The sequence below is a fragment of the Narcine bancroftii genome, chromosome 6 (assembly GCF_036971445.1).
Source record: "Narcine bancroftii isolate sNarBan1 chromosome 6, sNarBan1.hap1, whole genome shotgun sequence".
In the NCBI taxonomy this organism is placed as follows: Eukaryota; Metazoa; Chordata; class Chondrichthyes; order Torpediniformes; family Narcinidae; genus Narcine; species Narcine bancroftii.
The window spans coordinates 18,482,613-18,507,024 of NC_091474.1; the positions used below are offsets into that span (position 1 = coordinate 18,482,613).

At 39.5% G+C, this 24,412-nt stretch overlaps 1 long non-coding RNA gene across 1 annotated transcript in view; it reads left to right on the forward strand.

Annotated features, from left to right (window-relative positions):
• LOC138737441 (uncharacterized) overlaps positions 1-21,323 on the forward strand; it is a 202,937-nt gene extending 181,614 nt beyond the window's left edge. Inside the window, exon 3 of the long non-coding RNA XR_011340921.1 lies at positions 21,263-21,323. This is a non-coding gene — a long non-coding RNA (uncharacterized lncRNA). The remainder of the gene's footprint in view (positions 1-21,262) is intronic.
• Positions 21,324-24,412: the final 3,089 nt, after the last annotated feature.

Here is a 24,412-nt window from a genome sequence, read left to right on the forward strand (position 1 = left end):
AGATGTTGTCCAAGTCAGGAGGCCATTTCCTAACCCATGTACTTCCCCATATTTTATTAAGCACTGTTTGTTTTTTTACTTTAATGGCCAATTCCATTAAGGTATTGTCTGTTCCATCTTTATAACATCATATGTTCTGTCTTAGCCTATCTTCAGCCACTTCTAGATTTAGCTGTCACAAAACAATCCTGGCCCATTTTCCACAGCGTCCCTCTCAAAACTTTATTATGTTAACGTATCTGCTGGTTTTAGCCTGCAAATAGAAGCACTCAACAAACAGCCAATCTAGCTCTCAGTCACCAAGTGCCTTCAATTGAAATCTGTCATCATTATGTTTAAATCTTTATTGTGTTCATGAGCTCTATATGTTTCACCAGTTCTACACTCCTTTTATTGACTGATCTGTTGTCCATTCCCTGCAGCAAATTTGGTGGCATATCAGGTAAACAAGAAAATCTACAGATGCTGGGGTCTAGTACAGTATACAAAATTGCTGGAGAAACTCAGTGGGTCATGCAGCATCGGTAGATAGTACAAGGCAGTCTGAGAAACAGCTTCTTCCCATGGGCAGTGAGAATCCTGAACGACCAAAGGAATTGCTCACACTAACTATCTGAAGCTCTCATATTTACAAAACAATATTTATTCTGTTTGTCTGTTTGTGTGTTATGTATTGTTGTGTGTCTGTGTGTTTTACACTGAGGACTGGAGAATGCTGTTTTGTTGGGTTGAAAAGGCAGGGTGCATTTTTCCAATCAATGCTGGTACTATAGAGGAGGGAACCTGGCTGTCTTTGCACAGGACCAGAAGGCATCAGTACAGGTTGACCAGGTGATGCCTTGGTACTGGATAGCCTGCTCAATGTCCAAGAATGTGAGGGAGGAAAGTGAGATCAAGCAGGGGACAAGGGGGGGGGGGGGGAGTTGTTTACATTGGGAGCAAGGGGACATTTATGATTTTTAAAAGATATTAAGAGTATTTGAAGGGAAGCTGCAGAGAGCTATTTCTGCTAGTTGTGAATCTGAAATCTCAAATCTGGCCTTTGAGGAGTGAAGTTCAGAATCACAGAGACAAATGGCAATTGTTAATTTTAAAGCGGAGGCTGCCAGACTTTTATTCGAGGATGGCAGGGTGGGGGAGATGTTAAAGGCAGGCGTTTAAAGTTAGTTAATATCTCAGTTTTGACTCACTGAGCAGTGGAACAGATTCAAGGAGCCATTAGGGACTTCTCCTGTTTCTATTGTGATGGTCAAACCATGATCCAGCTCAGGACATAGTAAATGTGATTGCAGCAAAGGAACTCATCAGTAAGCTAAACTAGACTCTTGCCTGGCCCTGGGACGCTATTCTGGCCACTGTGATAAGGCCAGTCAGGATCATTAATTGGGCTTCATTGACAGAAACAATGGACAATTTATCATTTGCCGCTATTTTGATGATGACTGCTGAAATAGGAAATTAGAAGTTTCCCTTCAAACATCTTAATTTGTGAATTGAATTGATTGCATCTTTCTGGCCAATAGCAAAAAATCCACGTACTCTGAACTGTCTCATCTATATTTCTGGATATTATATAAAGTAAAGGAATTGTCCTTCAACATAAATCATTCCTTGCTCCAGTCAGCTTTCATCTACACATTATTCCCCCCAAAATTGCCATTTGTCACATTCAGCTTGCTCTTTTGCATAATTAAAGCAGGAATATCAAACACCTTGGGACATCTCTCCAAATGCAGTAGGCAAGTGGGAATATCCCAAAATGCCTACTTCTTTGGTATGCATGTGTTGGGTAAAGGAAAATTTAGGAGAAACATCAGGGTTAAGTTTTTTTTTACACAAAGAGTTGTGGATGCCTGGAATACCTTGCCAGATGGAAGCTGAAACATTAGGGGCATTAACAGACTCTTAGACAGGCAAATGGATGGAAGAAAAAAAAAATCGAAGATCGAGGTAGCAAGGGTTTAGTACTTTTTTAGGTAAGAACCTATAGGTCAGCACATGATCAAGGGCCAAAGAGTCCAGACTGTGCTGTAATGTTTTATGTTCTATGTTCTAATATTTGAAAGTTTGCTACAATAATATTAAACAAACTTGCAATATCCTTCAGTACATCTTTATTTTAAATCTTACTCATGTACTCAGTACCTATTATCAGATTAAATGTCAATAATTTAACTAAGTATATAAGGTAAAAGTCATGGAGTCATGCAATATGAAACAGACCTTTTACATAACTCATCCATACCAAACAAGTAGACATTTTGGGATATTCCCACTTACCTGCATTTGGCTGATACTCTTCTAAACCCTTTCCATCTATAAATCTGTCCAAATGTCTTTTAAACATCAAAATTGCACCCATTTCTAGTTTCCTCTGGCAGCTCATTCCAGAAAACAATTGTCCCACAGATCCCTCTAAAATCTCTCCTGTCTCACCATAAACCCTAGTTCTATGCCCTCTCATTCTACAATTATCCCCACTGGGAAAAATAGTGCGAGCATTAGGTTTATCCATGCTCATCGTGGTTTTATAAACCTCTATAAGATCACCTTCAGCCTCCTACACTCTAGGGAATAAAGACCCAGCCTATCTAAACTCTCCCTCCTGATCCCTGCAATATCCTGGTGAATCTCCTCTGCATACCTTTCAATTTATTGATCTCTTGAACTGGGTGTCTAGAACTGCACAGAGTATTCCAAGTGTGGTCTCACCAATGGCTTGTACAGCTAAAACATGCAGTCCTTACTTTTGTACTCAAGGCCCCACGCGAAGAAGGCAAGGAAGCCAAACACCTTCTTCACTTCCTTGTCCACTTGAGTGGATAATCTCAGGGAATTATGCATCTGTGCTCTTAGGTCTCTCTGTTCCCAAACACTCTTCAGGGGACCTACCATTCACCATGAAAATCTTACGCTGGATTGACTTAGCAAAGTGCAACACCTCATTCCTATCAGAATTAAGTTCCACTTGTCACTCCATGGTCCATGTTCCCAACTGATCTAGATCCTGTTATAAAGTTAGATATTCTTCTTTACTATTCACTACACCACAATTTTGGCAAATTTACTCATCATGTTATCATGTTAACTACACAGAAATCCAAATATAGATAGCAAACAACAGTGGACCCAGTACTGTTGGCACAATACTGGTCACAGGCCTCTAATCAGAAAAAAATACCTTCTCTACTATTTTCTGGCTCTTTCCATGAAGCCAATTTTGAATCCAATGGACCAGCTTCCCTTAGATCCCTAGTGATTTATCCTAACATGTGGGACTTTGCAAACTTTCCCTCACTGGGCATTGAACCCAGGTGGTGGTGAGAGTGCTGAATTCTGACCACAAGACCACTGGGGAGCTTTTCTCTTCAGCTATAACTAATCAAGGGTTGGATAGTTCAACAGTCTTCCATGTGATTCTATTCCTCTTTCATAAATTGAATTTAAAAATTGGCCCTCCAAAGTCAGATCCAACCAGAAGATCACCCACAATGCATGTTGTCCCCGAGATGACTTTGGTGGGGAGGAGACAGTCACCCACTCCTTTGCAGAAGACAGATTCGCTAAGAATGTGGGGAGAAAGATGCAAGGGTTCTGGTCATGGTTCATCCCTGCAGCTGCATGACAGAGGACTATGATTTTCAGGCTGTTCCCAGGGATGCATACAGCCAGAACGGCTGGAAGACCATTGAATCAGTGAAAGATGCCCTTTGATCTGCCTGAAACCTGTTGGTCTTTTAGCACACAGAGATGTCAATGTGGGAATGCTACTGACTGCCAGATTCAAGGCTGCAGAAGTATGTGCTGAGGGACGCATTGAGGCTTGGCGCTGCCAATGCAAGGACACTGTGGGGAAGGAACACAGTCTAGAGACCTCCCTTTACTGGACATTGAGGGGCTGAGACCAGGGTGGCAGTAGGCTTGATGGAAATGTATGGATACGAAACTAAATGTGGGAAGAAATTTTGAAAAGTTTTCCTTTAGTAAATAAGTTATTATGAATAAAGTTTACTTTTGGTTTTTAAAAAAAAAGGAAGACTGCAATTCAGAAATAGTGGGAGGCTTACATCAAGCGCATTCTTTACAATGATGAAGAGACCAAACATATTGGCTGACAGTGGTTAACTGATTTATATTCACATTTAGACCATTGATGGGGATATTCTGTATTAATTAGGCTATTCATTCTAATTCTGCAGGAAATTACTGCTTCAATGTTTTAAACTAAAATGAGTTTTCAAACCATGAAGCTAAATGTTTTATTTACCACTGCCCTAAAGGTCCTTGCAAATAATAAATTACTTTTAGAATTGTAATAATGGTTGTGATATCGAAAATATCTCAGAGGTAACTCAGTGGAAACTTAGAGGAATTTTACTCTCTTGATTGGAAGGGTTTTACTTTTGAAAACATTTATAGTGTCTGTAATTTTTGACTTTTCAGATTTATTCTTAAGATAAATGACTAGTTCTTTAACTAGAATATCAACGTGATGTTGCTTTACTGCTCATTGGATTATAAATGTGGAATTGGCGACACGTTTTGTGTAGTAGTTAGTGCAACACCTTTAACAGCACCAGCAATCAGGACTAGACCTGGGTTCAAATCTTGCACTGTCTGTAAGGAGTTTGTATGTTCTCTCCGTGTCTGTGTGTGTTTTCTCTGGGGGCTCCGGTTTCATCCCACCTTTCAAAATGTACCGTGGGTATAGGTTAATGGGGAGTAAATTGGGCAGCATGGACTTGTGGGCCAAAATGGCCTGTTACCATGCTGGATGTCTAAATGTAAATTTAAAATAAAAAAATAATAAATTTAAATTTAAAATTTCCAACACTTCGCTTCCAAATTTTAGGTATTAAAAAATAAGGAATATGACTGAAATTCTATTTACTGGATTGATATTTGTGATTGAGACTCCAGAAATTTGCAGAGTCTGGAGAAACCATGGATGAAAGAAAATTAGAGGGTTATTATGAAGTAGGAAGGATTTACTTTTTGTGGGGGGGGGAAAAGAATATATAGGTCAGCACAACATCGAGGATTGAAGGGCATGAACTGTGCCGTTATGTTCTATGCTCTAAACCCAGAGTTGCTGTGACTAGACTGGTGAAGGCATGCGAAAATGAGGTGCTTCAAGCCCATATCGAGATTGGTTTGGCACAACAATGGGTGATGTCTGGGATCAATCTAAACCAGTCCAGATGAGGAGAAAGCCCCCCCTCGGCAGGGGAGTCAAGCACCAAAGTCTGCAGACATTGTGGTTGAAAGTAAAAGCACAATGTTGGAGAAACTCAGCAGGTCATATAGTGTACTTTATATAGCAAAGATATCTTTGCTATATAAAGTACACTGTTTGACCTGCTGAGTTTCTCCAGCAATGCATTTTTACCTCGAAAGAGGACTTTGGTTATTGAAGAAATCAAATTGAAAGTAATTGGAAAGAAATGCAAGAGAAAAATTCGGATAGTTTTCGAGAAGCTAGTTGCACTGATCTACAAAGCACTTGCAAAGGGCAATGAATGGTGATTCAGTGGTAATTTTCCAAAAGAATTGGATACATTGAGCAAAAGAAATCCACAAGGCTCTGGAAAAAAAGAGCAGAAGAGGGGGACTAATTGGTTAGCTTCCTTCAAGAAACTGGCAAAGGCATGACAAGCAGACTGGAGTCACTCTCTGCTATGCGATGCTATGTTTTTATAAATGCTAATGTTCAATTTACCACTGCCTTATTTCATATTTCAGCTTATAATATTAGGTCCATTTCACGGAATGTTAAGAAATCATTCACATTTAACATTCTTAATAAGGCAGACTTAAGTTTCCAATGCTGGTAGCTCACCCAAAACACCAATGCTAACACAGAAAATATTATGTTTGGAGCATAAATGGCCCAGTTTAATTGAAGAGAAGGCAAAAAACTTGAGTTTATAAATAATTTTGCAATTTATTGCAAATAAGTCAAAAATGCTTGTTTTTTAATCAAGCGAATTGTAAGACTTGACTGAATGACCCTAATAGACTAAATCATATGAAACAGTTTCAAATTAAATGAAATATAATAATTCTCAGGCAGAAACAAGAGTAGCCAGCAGTATTGTTCATGCCAGGTCAATCATAAAATGTAATTTCCATCTACACAATATTGATATTGTCTCATAAGTAGGTCAGGTAATCATGAAAGATAACTAAATTGGCAAAACTACTTATTATAAATCAAACATTTCATATAAATCTTGCAGTGATTTACATCCTAGGTTTTGGTAATGAGTTAAAATGGTGTTACTAATTGTTGTTTTGAGTTTTGTGTGCCCGATGGAGATGTGGGGGGGCTGGTAGTCATGGTGGGGAGCTGGCTGATGGAGGACCTCAGTTTTCTTCAGGCTGACTTCCAGGCCAAACATTTTGGCAGTTTCCGCAAAACAGGACGTCAAGCGCTGAAGAGCTGGCTCTGAATGGGCAACTAAAGCGGCATCGTCTGCAAAGAGTAGTTCACGGACAAGTTGCTCTTGTGTCTTGGTGTGAGCTTGCAGGCGCCTCAGATTGAAGAGACTGCCATCCGTGCGGTACCGGATGTAAACAGCGTCTTCATTGTTGAGGTCTTTCATGGCTTAGTTCAGCATCATGCTGAAGAAGATTGAAAAGAGGGTTGGTGAGAGAACGCAGCCTTGCTTCACGCCATTGTTAATGGAGAAGGGTTCAGAGAGCTCATTGCTGTTGAGTTATGCAATTAGCAACATATGATAAATGAACAGCTGAAGAAATATTTAAAACCAAACAGGATTTATTTGCAGAAGATTGGATCATAAAATGCAAGTCCAAGTTATTAACGTTATGCACCCCAATTTTTTGCCATCCTCAAGATAGCTCAGTGTCACCTTCTGATGTTTTTATTAGAGCAAGAACAATTTGAAAAAGTTTCAGATTTTAGCTGTGAGAAGACACAACTTTGTATTGAAGAGGTTTGGATTATTCCACCCATTTTTAGAATCATTGCAGTAAGTATTTACATCTCCAAGCTGCCATTGAGTAATGGACGCCTTTGAACCAGATTCCAAGATTCATTCTATGGAATTTGGTTGATAAATTTGAGCAAGTTACGATGGCCACTTTATTTGATGCAGTGATGAATTACTTCATCAGAAAACCAATAATTAGATGTGAAATATTTGGGAAGTATAGGCCATGTCTAATTGACCTTCGTAAGGCATTGTGTGTTTTCGTGTATGCACCATGGTGTGGAGAGATGCTATTTTGTTGGGTTGCATATGTACAATCAGATAATAAACTTGAACTTGAACTTGAAATGTGTCATTGAAGCTACCACATCTAAGAAACTTTGGCCTATATGCAATAATTAACATTTACTCCCCAGCTACCAAACCCAGCAACCAGTAAATGAAAAACGATTTCTTCCTCGTGGAAAGGCTGTGTGTCTATTACATTATAGTAGGTTGGCTGCACAAGAAGCTGTCGCCTCTTCTCTTTTTTCCAGTAAATCAAATGGAGAAAGAACTATAGGTGCCGTACCAGGAGAGGCAAGCAGATTGGCATCGCATCATAATAATATTCTCAAAGTAGAGACTCAGTGTAATGGAAACCAATACTAAATCACTATAACCATACTTTAGCTCCATAATCAATGATAAGAAAAAAAAATCCTTGTGTAGTAAAGCCCCTGGTATCAGGGACCTATGGGGATTGGTAGATGCCGGATAAGTGAATTTTCCATTTGCTTGAGATTGCTTGTTGCATGCCTTGTGAACTAACGGTGAAGCATGCCAATTTTACACTTCCACATTTTTTACCTCTTCATTTTCTGCAGTTTTTTTTTTGCTTGTTACTTGAAGCTGCTGGTTGCTTGAATTCGGATAACTGTACTTTAAATGAGATGGCCCTGTTTATTTTTTCAGATTGGATTAAATTTGCTCAGATAATAAGCAGAGAAGCGTCCACTGACAGATGGGACAATGACAGAACCATTAATGCATCAAATGATCTCAATTATTTGCTGCAGATTGATTGATTGACATAAATTGATTGCCATGATTGCTCCAACCAAATAGCAAAAGCTTCGTAAAATTCAGGCACAAGTACTTGGAATAGAAAGCAGCTCATTAAATGCAGGGTATCTTTCCTTAAGATAAAATCTTGTTCTCCATCTTCTCAGAAGGACTAGAAAGAAGCAGATATTGCTTGTCAAGTTTGTCATGCCCCATAATGCAGCACATGTCGTTATGCCACATGTGTTCCTGTGTCGTTATGATATGAGCTGCAATTTCTAGAGTAAAACCTTTAGGCCCTATACTCTGACAATTTATTTTTCTCTGTCTCCCAAAATAGGGGTGAATAAAGCGAGATTAAGATGGGAAGTAGATTTAAATAGACAAATAAATGAGAAAGATTGGATGGAATTGTGTAGGAATAATATGACAAAAATTATAAATATTAGATATAGGTAGTTGCAATATAATTGTCTGCATCAGTTATATTTGACTCCTCAAAAATTAAATAGACTGAATCCTGCTATATCAGATTTATGCTTTAGGTGTGGACATGAGATTGGAACTTTTTTGCATTCTACTTGGCAATGTCCTCAAGTCAGATATTTTTGGTTGGAAGTCGGTAATTTTTTTTGAACGGATTACGGGGATCAAGTTCCCATAGGATCCAATGTAATTCTTATTGAGTAATATTAAGGATATAAGACGTAAATTAAAATTAACCATGTACCAAATTGAATTTATATAAATTGCTTTCGCAGTCTCTAGGAAATAACAATATCATGGAAGTTAGAAAGATGGCATGCATAACTTCATAGCTGTACACCATTAGAGAAGATTTCTTATGGTTTATGAAATAAATACTATTTATTTTTAGAAAATATGATGCTCATATTTACAAAATGTGGGTTTGTACATTTGATAAACTCTCTGAAGACCTTGCTTCTTGGTAACCTCCAATATTTTATGATATAAATGCTTTATTGCCTTGGCATTCTCCGTTCGTTCTTTCTTTAATCTCTTTTTCTTTTCTTTTTTTTCTTTCTAGGGGTTTTGAGGGAGGGGACGGAGATGGGAGTGGGGTTTCTCGATAATTGCCCCTAATAGTTCCCACACACACACCCCAATCTCCAGTTTAGCCTGATCCTCACAGACAAGAAAGATCTCCTTGCTGAAGTCAAGTACTAATTTTCAGTTGATTTATATTAGTAGTCTGCTGGTCTCCTACACACTTTTATTTTGAAAAATCATTTTCAGTGATACTACAGTTCATGTGATTTATCCAAACATGACACAAGTGAACCGTGCAGATGTCTGGAGATGCGAATCTTTTCAGGTAAGTTCAGTTTAATATGAATACTTTTACCAGTAGTATGCAGCAAGTCAATTACCCTTTCATGTACCTTTTGTGAGTTGATTTAGAAGAGTCATGTTTGCATAGAATAAACTTCTACAAGGCACAATGCAATTGAAATAGTAGAATCTTCCCTACAAATCTACATTGATTGCCTTATGCCTTTGAAACACTAGAAACTGATGACAGATGCTATACTTTTGGAAAGCAACTTTAAATATTTTTTAAAGAGGAGGGTGCCAATAAAACAGAGATGGATTTGGAAATAAAGGATCTTGTTGGAAGTTCCAGTCTGATTAGATGTTAATCTTTGCCAAGCTGCCTAGCGAATTACTATTCATTAGATTTTTTTAGACTAGTGTAGTTTTCAAAAAAATAAAGTGGAGAAATGCATTATCGTTTCCCTCCTTGAATTCTTAGTCAAATATCGTTCCCTTCCACGTGGCAGCGTATCATTCCTGCTCTCAGCTTTTACAGACTTTCAATTGAAGGAAACGTCTCTGCACTATTAGAGAACATTTATAAATTATAGATTTTGATCCATTATCATTCACAGGCATCCCAAACCCATCAATAGTGAAGCCAAAAGAGAATTCAGTCCCTATAACCCTTTTACCTGTCATTTAATTAAATTACCCCATAATGAAATCTTCCCTAATGAGCTGGATTTTAATAATTTATTAGCTACTAAAGCATCGCTCAGGATATCATCAATTATACATGACACGGCGGACTTTTGGATTTTTCAATCCATCTTCTTTTCATTTGTGGTGCAATTCATTATGAGCAGAACCACTGTTGCTTAGGGCTCCCAGGTGATTGACATCGAACGAGAGGTCAGATTATCAATATACTCTGCCTCGAGCTTGCCAACAGACGTGTGTTACATTGAAACCTATTGCTGTGCTCCAGACTTCCATTTCTTCTGTGTTACATGTGATCATGAATAAAACCAGAGATTGGAGCCAGAGAATGTTAAGATGCACATTTTTAAGACTGGCTTCAATCAAAGTTATTAACTATAATATATGATAGAAATCTCACACTACTGATTAACACTAAACCTGTAACAATGAAGAACAAACACAAGAACTGCACTCTGTTTCCAGGTTTACTGTTATTCAGGTCTCTTAGAATAAGGAGAACTATGCATGAGATGCAGAGCCAGAGAGAAGTGGTTAAATGCTGATTCAAAGACTAAAGTGTGAAGCCAAGGACAGGCAGGTGATTTGCTGAGTCAAATGATGATGTGTAAGCAAGCTCCAACGATCGAGTCAAATTCAGTGACCATGAGCACATCAACAATGGATGGGCACGGAGCGGCGCAGGGAAACTCGAGCAAATTTGCAAAACTGCAAGGATGGAGGGCAGTTGGAAATTAGCTACGCCAGGATATATTCAAGGTCTTCGGAATTGAAGGTCAATTCAAGAAGTGAGAATTGAATAAATGAATGAACAAACTTGTGATTATGAATCACTTGGCTAAAATTTAAAGAATTCAGCATTTCAGCTTTAGGGATCATTTCCAATTTTACTCTACCACTCAGTGAAGTAAAATCCAGCACCCCCCCCCCCCCCCTTCCTAACAACTATCCCCTAAAATTTTCCCTCATAATGCTTCCATTCCCTTAGTTTATTTCTTTAATTGGTGATGAGCGAGCAGCTAGGCTTTTCCAAAATCCTTAGTCCTTGTAAAGGGAGTAAAATGCTTCAGATAGGATGAAAGAGAAATATTAGGCCCCACGGCTACAGTTATATCCATTTATATGCTGATATTAATGTGGCAAATTATTAACAAGGGACTTCACCAAAATACTTTCAAACAATAACTGTGCCAGATCGCATGAAAGAAAGTCCAGAGGCTTAATAAAAGATGAAGGTAAAATACCCTGCAGATGTTGGAATCTGGAGCAAAAAACTGCTGGAGGAAAACAGTGGGTCAAACATCATCTGAGGGCAGAATGGGATGGTTGAGGACTGGGTAAAGGGACACGTCTCAAAACGGTGACAATTTTGTTCCCTTCACTGATGCTGCACGGACTGCTGACTTCCTCCAGGAGTTTGTTTTTATCTTTATCAAAGGTGTTTTTGCAGGGACAAGGAATAGTTAAATTCAGGGAAGAGGAAAGAGCTTGAATGAGAAAAATACAGATATCAGGCAGTTATCGTTATGTAAGTGACCAGACAAAGGAGAAGGCAAAACAAAGGAGGGAATGAAAACTGAGGATGTGCATTTTTAAAATTGTGTTGCTCTTTGCCAGGAGCCAATTTAAGGTGTGCTTACTAATGAATATTTCCCATACTTAAGTTACAACGGCTTTAAAAGAACAGATTCAGAATTATTATCATGAACATGTCGTGAAATTCACTGTTTTGCGGCCACATCACAGTGCAAACATTTATATAAACCACCATACAAGTTAAATAAAAATAGTACAAGAAAAAGTAAAAGTGTCTGTGGTTAATTATTCATTCAGGAATCTGATGGCAGTGGGAAAGAAGCTATCCTGTGCCACTGAGTGCTCATCTTCAGGCTCCTGTACTTTTTTCCCGATGGTAGCAGGATGAAGAGGGCATGGCCTGGGTTGTGGAGATCCTTGAGGATAGAAGCTGCTTTCTTAAGACATGGCCTCTTGTGGATGTCCTTGACAGAGTGAAGACTGGTGCCCATGATGCTGGAGGCTGAATTAACAACCCTCTGGAATTTTTTCTTGTCCCGATCATTGACATATCCGACAGTGATGCGATCAGGCAGATTGCTAGACGTTTTTGAGAGTCTTCAGTGACATGATGCATCTCCTCAAACTCTTCACCAAGCATAGATGCTGGCAGGCCTTCTTCGTGATTGCAACGACATGGAGGCTCCAGGAAAAATCCTTAGAGATGGTGACACCCAGGAATTTGTATTTCTTGATTGTCTCCACTGCTGATCCCTCGATGAGGAGTGGCTTGTGCTCTCTTAATTTCCTCCTGAAGTCCACAATTAACTCCTTGGCTTTGCTAACATTGAGTGTAAGGTGGTTCTTGTGATACCAGTCACCTAGCTGATCTATCACCCTCCTGCGTGCTTCCTCTTTGCCATCTTTTGCCGACTCCCGTGGCACCATCAGCAAAACGTCCATTGCTTCAATACCTGACTGTTTTTACATGCTAAACCAGTCATTCGAAGCTACAATCCTTATCTAGGCCTTTCCTATGAGCTTTTTTTTATTTGATGCTAATCCCTGGAACTGTGGGGGGTTACATTTTCTGGAGCAGCAACAGTTACATCAAACCTTCCTCGCTTTCCACCTACTGAGGAAAGATTTGACAAAATGATGCACAAATTATCAAAAAAAAAAGAACCTTGTTTACTTTTAAGGTCATTAAATTGTCACAGAATAAACAGAGTAATGTTGAAAATGATCATTAAAACCATAGTACTGATTTTATCATTCATTATCAGTCATGAAATCACTTAATGATAAACCGTCATGATGGCAGTATCCTTTGATTTCCCTTGTGAGGTATGAATGTCTCCTTTATGCCATCCATTTGTATCTAGCTACAAGGAAGGGAAAACAGAAATGTAATGTTTGGCCAATGGATTTCTTCTCAAAAGCACAAATTCTGGGAATCTGTGCACCTTTCTCTTAAATATTGTCTACCAGCTGCATTTTACTTACTGCGTTAGAAATCAATCTCTCTAAAGATAGGGCAGACCTTTAATAGAACTCTCTCCATATCCCTGATATTGGAGTAGTAAAGCAATCCATCAATACATACTCTCCATCAATATGTTATTAATTATTAACCAGCTCTGTGCAGATGAGGGCAGTATTTCAAGCTTGTTATTTTACAGATTGCATAGTCATCATTTTATTGATTAATTGGTCCATTACTGTATGGTAACAGCTAAACAATGCCATAGGGCAGGTGTGTGTGTAGGTACAGTGTTCTGTGTTCGTGGAATATACTTTGGGATGGTGCATGCAAAACCTTGAAAACAATCACTTCCAAAAAAGAATTGAAGAATGAAATATAGAATGAAAGAGCATATAATTTGTTGAATTTTAGTTATTATTTCAATATGCCACCGATGGTATGTAGACCTTTCTGTGTTATTCTTTGTCAGCTTTTCCTCTTTGGCATATGGCCCACTGTCCTCAGTTTCTGAAGAGATACAATGCACAATGCACCTTATCATGAAACCACTGAGTCATGACAACGTATGGCACGGTTTCATGGGGGCGGTCAGCCTTCTGATCCCTCAACCAGCAGCTCCCTTGTGATTCTGCATCCATTCAAACATTGTTCACTGAGGAATTTGGAGAGTGAGAGTTGTTACTCTGTCCAACCACCAGAGACATCATCATCAACAGAAATTAGCATTCCTGTTACAATTTCAATTGGTGAAGCCTCCCAAATCCCTCCACATAAGTGTAATAAAATAAAACAGTACAAGGTCTCATCTTAATATAACAGCATGCTATAGTGATTTAGTTAGATATGTAAAATCCAAAGCTATTGACCCAATGACTTGAATTCAAACCTTGGCTCTATTGAAGAAAAAAATTAAGTAATTACATAAACCTTGAATAGAAATATAATCGTAAACAAGAGAAATTCAATAACTATACCCTTAAAGGGATTACAGAGCCACAAATGCTTGATTCTTAAACAAATATATGATATTAAAAAAAGTGACCAAACCTTGATATGATTCTAAGTTTTATTAAGGAAATGTGTGAAGTGAGAGGTAGTAAGGTAGATTGGATATGCTAGCAAGTTTCAGAGCTTGGAATCCAGTCAACTACAGGCTATCTAGTAGATCAACAGACTCTGATAGAGATATGGGATGGAAGAAGGCTCTTCAACCCACTGAGTCTGTGCTGACCATCAACCATCCATTTACATTCATTCAAAATGTACTTCACTTGTTTTTTATTCTTCCCACATTCTCATCAACTACCTTCAGACACCTACACACCAGGCACAATTTACAGTGGCCATTTAACCTACCAAGATACGTATTTGTGGGATGTGGGACATCCCGAGAGAACCCACGCAGTCACGGGAACAAAATGGGAAGACAATCCACAGACAGCAACCAAGGTCAGGACTGAACTCTGATTTGTTATGCTGTGAGCCACCAGTTCTACTTGTGCCATGACTATGCCACCAAGGGAACATTGCACCATGGGATTATGAGAACTGCCAGGATTAGAGCACAGAATCCTGCCATCGAGGAGGAGGCCACAGAGTCGGGGAGTTTTGAGTCTGTCTTGATTAGTTTCCTCAGTTTTCATCCTAAGAGCCCTGGAAGACATGTTAACAATCAGAAACCCTTGCTGATCTTTCCCACTCCCTGACTCCTAAACACTAAGCTGCATTGCAGGGATACAAGGACTTGGCTTGTCAGATTACAAATTTCTTTTGACCTAATAAATGTTTTCTGTTAATGGAATTTATTTTTTGAGCTCAGGCTTAATAGGGCACAGGTGTCAAAAATGTCAATGCATTATAGTCCAAAAGTGCCATCAATGTAAAATATTTTGGCTGCTTATGTGGTCCAAATCCAGGTCAGGACACTAAGTGAGAAGAATTTGCAAATGACTGCTTTCTTATAGTTTTAAATAATTAATTCCCCACAGAGTACAAATGGTTCAGGTCTATTCTATCATGACTTGCCTCATTATTGGGAAGGATATGAATGACCTGAACAATGGAAGTGGCTTGATTTCTTTGTCAAAGTGTGGTCTTTGGTGAATCAGCTCATGAAGGTTTGGTTTAGGATGCTGCCACAGGAAACTCATGCAGTTGTTGACTTCCAAAAATACCTTGAAAACTTCCCTTTGCTCTAAGTGTGTGTATTGCGGGCTGCTGGAGACTGGGCCTTTGGAAACAGGTATTGGAGCCAGGTGCTGAGAGCCAGAATAGCTCCTGAAGGGCCTCGGGCGTAGAAGGCTTTCTGATCACGTCGAAGGTTTGGATCTGGAGCTTGGATTGCTGTTGGATTGAACGGGGGTCATTGTAGCTTCAGAGGCTACAGGAGTACTGGAGCTGAATCTATCAAAACTCAACGACGCTGAAGGGACTCTCTTTTGCTTCTCTTTCTCTTCTACTGTAAGGGGCGCAAGGCCACCCTTACGGCAACTCTTTGTCTTACAACAGGAAGAAGGGAATTTTGTGTGATATTGCATGTTCTGTACTATTATATGTCAACAAAAGAATCTGGAATTTTGAATTAATTGATCTCCATTTCTCATTTTTCTTGCCTCCAATGGTGGCATTTTGTTCAAATATAACTTTATGCCAGGAGCGGCTATTTTTACCATAGTTTCTGCATTCACCCCCTCATCAAGGATGTGAAAAGCATTAGAGCTGAGTGGTTTGTGCAGAATCTCAGCACAGCCAATCAGATAATTGATGAATAGAAACAGCATGTGCTAGAAATACTCAGCAGGTCAGGCAGCATTTGTAGAGAGACATTGAATTATCACCAGGTCAGTGACATTATATCGGTTCTAATGGTCATTGACCTGAAATTATCACAGATGCTCCCTTAGTTTTTCTGTTTTTATTCATAATCTGGCGCTGTCTGTCCCCACGACCATGCGGATTTCCTCTGGCTGTTCCGGTTTCCTCACACGTTTCCAAAGTCGTATGCGGTTAGTAGGTTCATTGGTCACATGGGGGTCATTGGACAGCACAGGCTTGTGGGCCAAATGGCCTGTTACACATTTATCTCTAAATTAAAATCAAATTTACAGCACCTGCAATTTTTTTAAAATTTTCAATTACTGATTAATAGGTATCAATTGTTGACCGTCTTGGTGAAACCTTCCATGATTAGTAGTAAATAGATTATGTTTGATGTATAATTTTTGAATAAACATGTGAATAATCTTCCACAGATACGGGTCAAACCTTGGTCCACACCTGCCAATTTCTTTAGCCTCCTCATTTTCTACCAACCTCTTCTTTTTCTAGTTGCCCTACCCCTGCTGTTGACATGCACTCCTCTTCCAATGCTTTACTGGCTATCTAAAAAGGATTTGCAAACCCATTGGTCGAGGAGACACTAGGCAGTACTTCCCATCTGCTAATATTGCAATAATTGGCTCATGTCACTCAATGCACGTACACACAGGGTGATGAAAAGTTGTGGGTAAAAAATGAACATGGTAGCCTTCAAGTGTTTTAGTGATTAGTTAGAGAAAATCCAGAAGGAGAATTCAGAGGTGTTCACTGCTCTACACTTAGATAGTTTTTGTAAACCCATAGTGAACTTGTATCCTAGATAATATGCAAATACCTCTGTTGCTCTGCACCTCACTTTGGGTGCCTGCAGTGCTTCAGAGAGCAGGAAGCTGAGTGCAATCTCAGTGAAGCTTATTCCATCACTGATTCAGAGATACTATTGGAAGTCACATATCGAGGTTGTGGGTTCCTGAATCCCCTTTAACTTGTCAGTTAACGATTCACTCTTTACTCAAAAAGGAGAGCTGACATAACTAAAAACCAACATCCTCTGACTTGTCTGTTTTCATGCTTTTGATACATGGTTGAGTCTATAGTAGGCCATCCGTCCATAACAAAGTTTGGCAGCATTCAAACTTTCTCATACTTCTTTGGGGAATGTTACTTCGCTCTGCCTAGAGTATACTATTGCCTTATAGGCACAGATGTCTCTGCAACGTGCCAATATATCTCAGATTATCTATTTGTCTATTGGGCCATGAATATTGTTCAAAGTCTCTGATTAGTATGCATTGCCAAGATGTCCAGGGAGCCAATTATTTGTTCTACCAAAAAGATCATGTCTCAGAACAAAGTTGCATTTGTTGCAATTTTCTGTCCAACACTCCTCTGAAATTCCATCACCTCTCTCCTTGCCTTGGAAGGATGCATTAATGTATATTATTTATCATCAAAGGTGATGAAGTATTTGAATGGAAGCAAATGAGTTGCTTAATATACTATAGGATTATGTTGGCTGGATGAATGGATTTAATTTTTTCCATGCAATGCATTGATTTGCATCTACTTTTGTTGCTGGTGGTATTGTTTGTTGCTGTCAAGTTCCATACTGTAGGTGATGGCTCCTTCATAGTGACATGAATGGCAAAATTGTAGCTCCTGCAAGCCATACGGGTGTGTGGGAGCTTCTGCTGGTATAATGTTTGGTACACTTCATTGTCGAGTGTGCAATGTGAAATGTTCACTATTCCTAGGTTCTCCGTTGGGCCCATTGCTCCTCTATTATGTCTAAAAACCTGACACTGTTGCATAGATTTACTGCCTAAGGTACTTCTTTCTCTGAAGTAGAACATTTCCCTTGCCCTTTGAGGTCCTGAGGTCACCTTCTCCTCCTGGCCTTGCTGAACTAAAAGCTAACTATAATTGGGGCAGCAGTGTTCAGGGCCTCAGATTGCTGAGTACTTTTCACTCCTTTTATGAACTCTTATTCATGGTTTAGTTGATTAAACATGAGTTAGAGCTCAGGACAGTACTTTGTTGTTAACCTCAGCAACAACCCTATAATTCTCTAGCATTCTCTCATAATGCCTTTTGCTGAAGCCAAATGTTATGTCAAAATGTATTTGTACTAATTATCACTATTTAGTTCTAAGATGGAAATAATTCTGAGGATCATAATGCAGATTCTTTTAAATTTTCTATTAAACATTAGATAATTTACTATTTTATTGAGATGGCATACAGCAGAAAGCTGGCTTGAGATCAGCTCTCATACCTGGTCAAAGTGCCTGCTAGCTCTCACAATGCAGGCTACATCAATGAAGGGTGGACAAATAAGGAAGATAGAGGAAGGCAGCTGTTATCCAGAAGGCATGAGTCATTCCTTTCAGAAAGGGAATGGAAAAGAGAAAAAGAGTGCATAGAAATGTCTACCACATTTTATTTTAACGTCTAATTGAATTTAATCATGATATTTGAGAGGAATGGTTTATTTATTCTAGGTGGAGTTATAGTTTAAATTAGACACATGCCTAAATCATCGGACCCCTCTCTGAAAACCTTTTTTTGAAATTGCCAAACAGAAATTTTAATTTATGGAACATAGATCATATGCATGAACTGATTGATCTGTTATGGAAAATGTTTCCTCAATGCACAACTCCAAAATAAGCAAGTGTAAATTTGCAGTCCCTTTTTTTCCCAGATGGGAGTGAAATTAGGAGATAAAACTGCAGAAACTCAGTTCCAGTTCTCTCCACTCACTGCAGCTCTTTGCAGTATTATCCACTTTGGTTGCACAAAAATGATGCTTATTTTATATTCCTGAATATTTTTTTTAGTAAAGAAAAGGCAACACTTGCATGAAAACTATATTACCATCCACTCTCATTTATTTATTTTAATTGATGAAGTCATTTAAATGGATTTAGCAGTTTGCAGCTAATACTTGGATAAATCATCTGAGGCTGTTAGAACAGAGATATTTTGACCTTGACATTTGGCTCTCTAATAATGAAAGAGGTCATGAGCATAGACAGTGCCAACAGGCCAAAGGGTATTGCTCCTCTGCCAAGAGTTATAGAGTTCACAAATATTTAATAGAAGTGCAGTATTTCATTTTGTTTGGCAAGCCTATCTACCAACTGGAGTAGTAAGCAGTGCAAAGAGAGATTTGCAATGGATTGGTTTTGTCCATATTCCATATAATGCCATATTAAAGACTGATCTTCATAAAAACAATCATTGCATCCTGAAACTTTGGATACAATTGTTTCATTGTCAAGGAATATAACATTCAATGTAGTGTTAGGTTTTGAAATGGAATTAGATTTACTGCTTCATCTAAAACCACAGACAAGTTAGACTGAGAGTGATGTCTACATTCCAAGCTCTCTTTAAATGTATATTTTCATGTAAAATTTTCCAGATGTGCGGAACATTGGCACAATGATTGTGTTACTGGTCAATTAATCCACTGAAAGCAAGTTCAACTCCCAATGCAAGTGTTAGGATTTTTTTTCGAGCAACCGTATTTTTGAAAGCCTTTATCAATAAAAGTTACCATTGTTGTGAAAGCCTGACTGATTAACAAAGGTCCTTTAGGAAATGAAACTCGATGTCCATACTCAGCATGTGACTTTAATCTGACATCGACATGACTGACGCCTAACAGTTGTATTAAATCATTATTAGAATCTCAGGAACTGGATTTTTTTTTAAAAGTGAAGCTCTCATTGTTGATGTAAATCATGAAAATCTGTAGACACAGTGGTTGAAGTAAAAACACAAAATGCTGGAGAAACTCAGCTAGTCAAACAGTGTCCTTCATGTACCAAAGGTACGTAACCAAAGTTTCGGGCTTGAGACCTTCATCAAGGTATAAAAGAATGTCACGGGGGGGGAGGAGGGGTGTCCAAACAAAAGGATGTTGTGGGGGGGAAGGGGTGGGGGTGCCACGGGGGTGGCAAAGGCAGGAGATGATAGGTGCATAAGGGAGGGAGGGGACTGCAGCAATCAGGGGAGGAGGGAAGGTTAGGTGGGAGGAGGGGAGAACTGGAAAAACTGGAAAGGGGGAGGGGAAAGAAAAGGCGAGCTGTTTAGCAGAAAGCAGAGGTCAATGTTAATGCCATTTGGCTGGAGAGTGCCCACAAAGAAACTAAGGTGTTGTTCCTCCAATCTGCGGGTGGGCAGGGTGTGACAGTACGTAAGGGGAGACCAGTCGCAGATTTGCAAATTGCTTCACTGAGCACCTCCACTCCCTCTACCACAACAAAGACCTCCCTGTAGCCAACCATTTCAATTCTGAGTCACACTCCAATGCTGTCCATGGCCTTGTGCACTGTCCCACCCTGACCACCCGCAGATCGGAGGAATAACTCCTTATTTTCCATCTGGGCACTTTCCAGCCAGATGGCTTTAACATTGTCTTCTCTGCTTTCTGCTAACCAACTTGCCTTTTCTTTCTCCTCCCCCTTTGCAGTTTTTCCACTTCTCCCCTCCATTCCCCCTCCACCCATCCCTCCTCCCTCTCATCGCTGTGGTCCCCTCCCACCCTGCTCCGCCTCTGCCACCCCCCCTTTTGCCCACCCATCCTTTTGTTCAGATGCCCACCGACACTCTTTCATACCTTAATGAAGGGCTCAAGCCCAAAACGTCGGTTATGTATTTTTACCTTTGCTACATAAAGGACACTGATCAGCTGAGTTCCTCCAACATTTTGTGTTTTTACTCTCAATGCTGATACCCAACAAGGAATTTAAACATTGCATTTTTAATCATGCAATATTAAAAAGGTAGTTAGAATAGTCATTTGGTAACTTTACTTTGCTTCTTTCTCACTGAATTTGACCAAACAACAGTTACTGCATTGGGACATAATCCATTTCTTGCTAGGTGTAGAACATCAGGGATAAGAGACAGCTCTAGATCATTTCCTCTTCGATTCTAAATGGACAATATTTCCATTTATGTATAACATAATCAGAGAACCGGTGCGGACTCAAAAGGCCAACATGGCCTGTTTCCGCTCCGTAAATGGTTATATGGTTATGGTTATATGAGTTAATCTTCATGTTTGAACATTTGTGTAAACCTCTGATAACAACAGGGCATGGAATGAAGTGTCTCAACACACTTAAGAGTATTAAAAAAATAAATTTAATTACTGATATAAAAATATTTTAAAATCAGACTTAATTTGAAACAACTCCCTTGAACTATAAATGATGGATGATTTGTAGATACTGATAGTTGGACCAAATAATTCAGCTTTACTAGTTCCAGAGTACCCCAATTATTATGCCCTTTTTTTTACAGTTAATGGCAATCATTCCTTTTTTTTAAAATTCTTGATCACAGCAGACAGATTGGGTCAGTATTATCCTACGAAGTCACAAGACCTTTCGGTAGGTCTATTTGTAAACAGCTGGTCTATTTTCTATTGCAGTTATTTGTACAGCTCTCCTTAATGGATAAGGTCTCTGAACACCTGCCCAGAGAATGATCTGAAATCAGGTAGGACAATAGTGTATGTTTGAGGGATCAATTGCGTTGAACAGCTTTTTAAGAATAGTGCGTCTCCGCTTGTGCTATACAGACTATCTATCACTATAAATTCATTCTGTTACCCAAAATTACTTCTAATTTGACATTAAACTGGCAGAGAAACTGATAAAAGTGTCCTTCAGGTACAACAGGGGGTGCTGTTATAATTAATCTTGAAGATAGGTCATTGGACAGAGATAAGAGAGCTTTATTCTCTATTTGATCCCCTGTATCTCACCTTGGAGTTTTTGACACTGACCCTGGAAACCTATAATGGAAACACATTTTCGCCCAGCCACACTAATTTTCCTGTAACGAGTTGACACCAAGTTCCCTGGAAAAGTTGACGCAGTGCATCGTTCGATACAACTGTTTGATGTCATGTCTTAAGCCTGGGCAATGGATCTGGAAACATGTTTGAACAGAAAATGAATTTAGACTCAAGTAGTTAAAGAAATATGGAATTAAAAGCCATGACTATGAATACAGGATTATTGTGGAAATCTATTTGGTTTATTAAAGTCTTCTGTAAGGGAAACAAATTATTCTTTTCCCTTTTCTTCCCCTCTCGGCCTTCTGCAGGGACCACTGTTCCAATGATTCCCTCATTCGTTCATCCCTCTCCACCAATCCCCGGCACCTTCCCCTATGCCTGCAGAAGGTGTAACACTTGCGCCCACACCTCCTCCCTCAACATGGTCCAGGGCCCCAAACAGTCCTTTCAAGTGAAGCAACACTTCACTTTTACATCTGCAGGACTGATTTACTGCATCCGGTGCTACCTTTGTGGCCTTCTCTACATTGGAGAGACCAGTTGCAGACTGGGAGATCACTTCACTGAGCATCTCCTCTCCATCTGCAGCAATGGCAACCTCCGAGTAGCCAAACCATTTCATTTCCCCTCCTCCCCTTTCCTGTCTTTCCAGTTCTCCCTCCCTTCACCCTCACCCACCCAGCCATCCTTCCTCCCCCTCATTGCTGCTGTCCCCTCCCTTCTTTCTCCACCTATAGATATTCTGCCTTTTCCATCCCTTTTTCGGCCCTATTCCAGGGTCGGCACCAGAACGAGTGTTAGCGGGGGACATTAGGGTAACTGGGGAGGGGGGGGGACCAGTCCAACACTTGTAAACTCGGTCAGTGGAGGGGGGAGGTGGTGGTGGTGCTGGTACCTACCTACCGAACGTTAACGTCCTCCATCCCTCCGATGTAGCAGACGAAAGCACTGCTTTTATTGTGTGGAGAGTCACTAACATGTGTGAAGCTAGACGCTAGTGATGCTTGACTCACGCTAGTTACGCAGGCGGGGACTGGGGTAAATTGATGTTAAGCAATGGCCACGAACATATGAGGGGTCCAGCACCTTGCTTGGGGGGGGGGGGCAATACCCGTGAATGACCCCCTTGGCGCTGACCCTGCCCTACTCTTTTGATCGCATGCCTGCTGACATTTTCTCATTCTTTGATGAAGGGCTCAAGCCCAAAACGTCGGTTATGTATCTTTACCTTTGCTACATAAAGGACAATGTTTGACCTGCTGAGCTTTTCCAGCATTTTATGCTTTTCAGTTAATTATTTTTATCTTATCCAATGTCGTCCATATGTGACTCCAGAGCCCAGTTGTACATTTGACTTGTAACCACCTTTTAAAATACTCTAGTATGTCACTCAATTCAGGACAGTTAAAAAGGGGAAATAAATAAAAGTAAAGAAGGTTGGAAATACTCATCAGATCAGGCAACACATGTGGAAAGAAAAACAGAATTAATGTTTCAGATCAGAGACACTTCATCAGAACTGAGAAAGTGAGTAATTTTAAATCCAATGGACCCAAACAGTTTTTCCAGGTGAAACAACAATCCACTTGCACTTCATCCAATCTGGTGTACTTCATTTGGTTCTTGCATTGGAAAAAGCAAGCCCAGACTGGGTGTCCGCTTTCCAACCATCTATGTTGCAGCTTGCAGAAATGAATGAACCTCTTATTGCCTGCTACTTTAATTCCCCCATCCACTCTCACTTTGCCCTCTGATCTTCTGCATTGTTGCAATTATGTCCAATACACTGTGACTGATAAACTCAACATTCAGAAGGGCGAAGGAATGATCTAACACAGGGGTTCATTTCAATCTGTCCCATTTGAACAAGGCAATTGCAATAACATGCTTGCGGTTGCTATTTTTTTATGCTGGGCAAATGTGAATTCTAATTCAACTTTCAAATGACAAAGTAACAAAGAATGCTAGTTTAATCATATCTCATCATTGATGTTAGTACATTGTTTTACACATGTATTATTATTCAGATATTAGTTATTATGGGAAATTGTTATGTTAGGGTTGGTGGTTTTGCTATTATTAACTTAAGAAACTATGTCATGTGGTTAACCATTGCATGGAGAGCTGGTTGCCACAAATAAAAACATGACTCCTTCTTGCTCCTAGCCAGAGTGTGAACTACATAATTCCACAGAAAGAGTGCAAGGAGAAGCAATACTTTCCATTAGGTTTGAGGATGCTTACCTCCTGTGGAGAAATGCAATTGTGAGAGGAAGCATCTGGTAAATCTGCCACTGAAAGAAAGCAACATAAAACAGTAGCACATGTAAAAAGAGACTATGTATTCTTTGACATTATTCAATGGCGTTCCATTGTAGTAGCAATCCTACCCACCTTTCCAAAATTGAGTCTAGCATATTAAAGAATTGAATTGTTTATTCTCATATGTACTGAGATACGGTGGCATTTTTGTTTTTGTGAGCTATCCAGGCAAGTTAACTCATACAGCAAGGAGTTCAATAATAACAAATAAATAAAAACAATATAAAGAGAAATGCTGCAATAAGTCAAGTTGTTCAGGGCATAAAGCAAGTACAAAATCATGGTTCAGGGTAGAGAGAAAGGTACTGTTAAAAAGCAGAGCGTGTAAAAAGTGGGACAGCACAGTTCACGCATCGTTGTTTCAGCATGAGCAACCCAGGTTCAAATCTGGCGCTGTCTGTAAGGAATTTGCATGTTCTCCCCATGTCTGTGTGGGTTTCCTCCGGATGCTCTGGT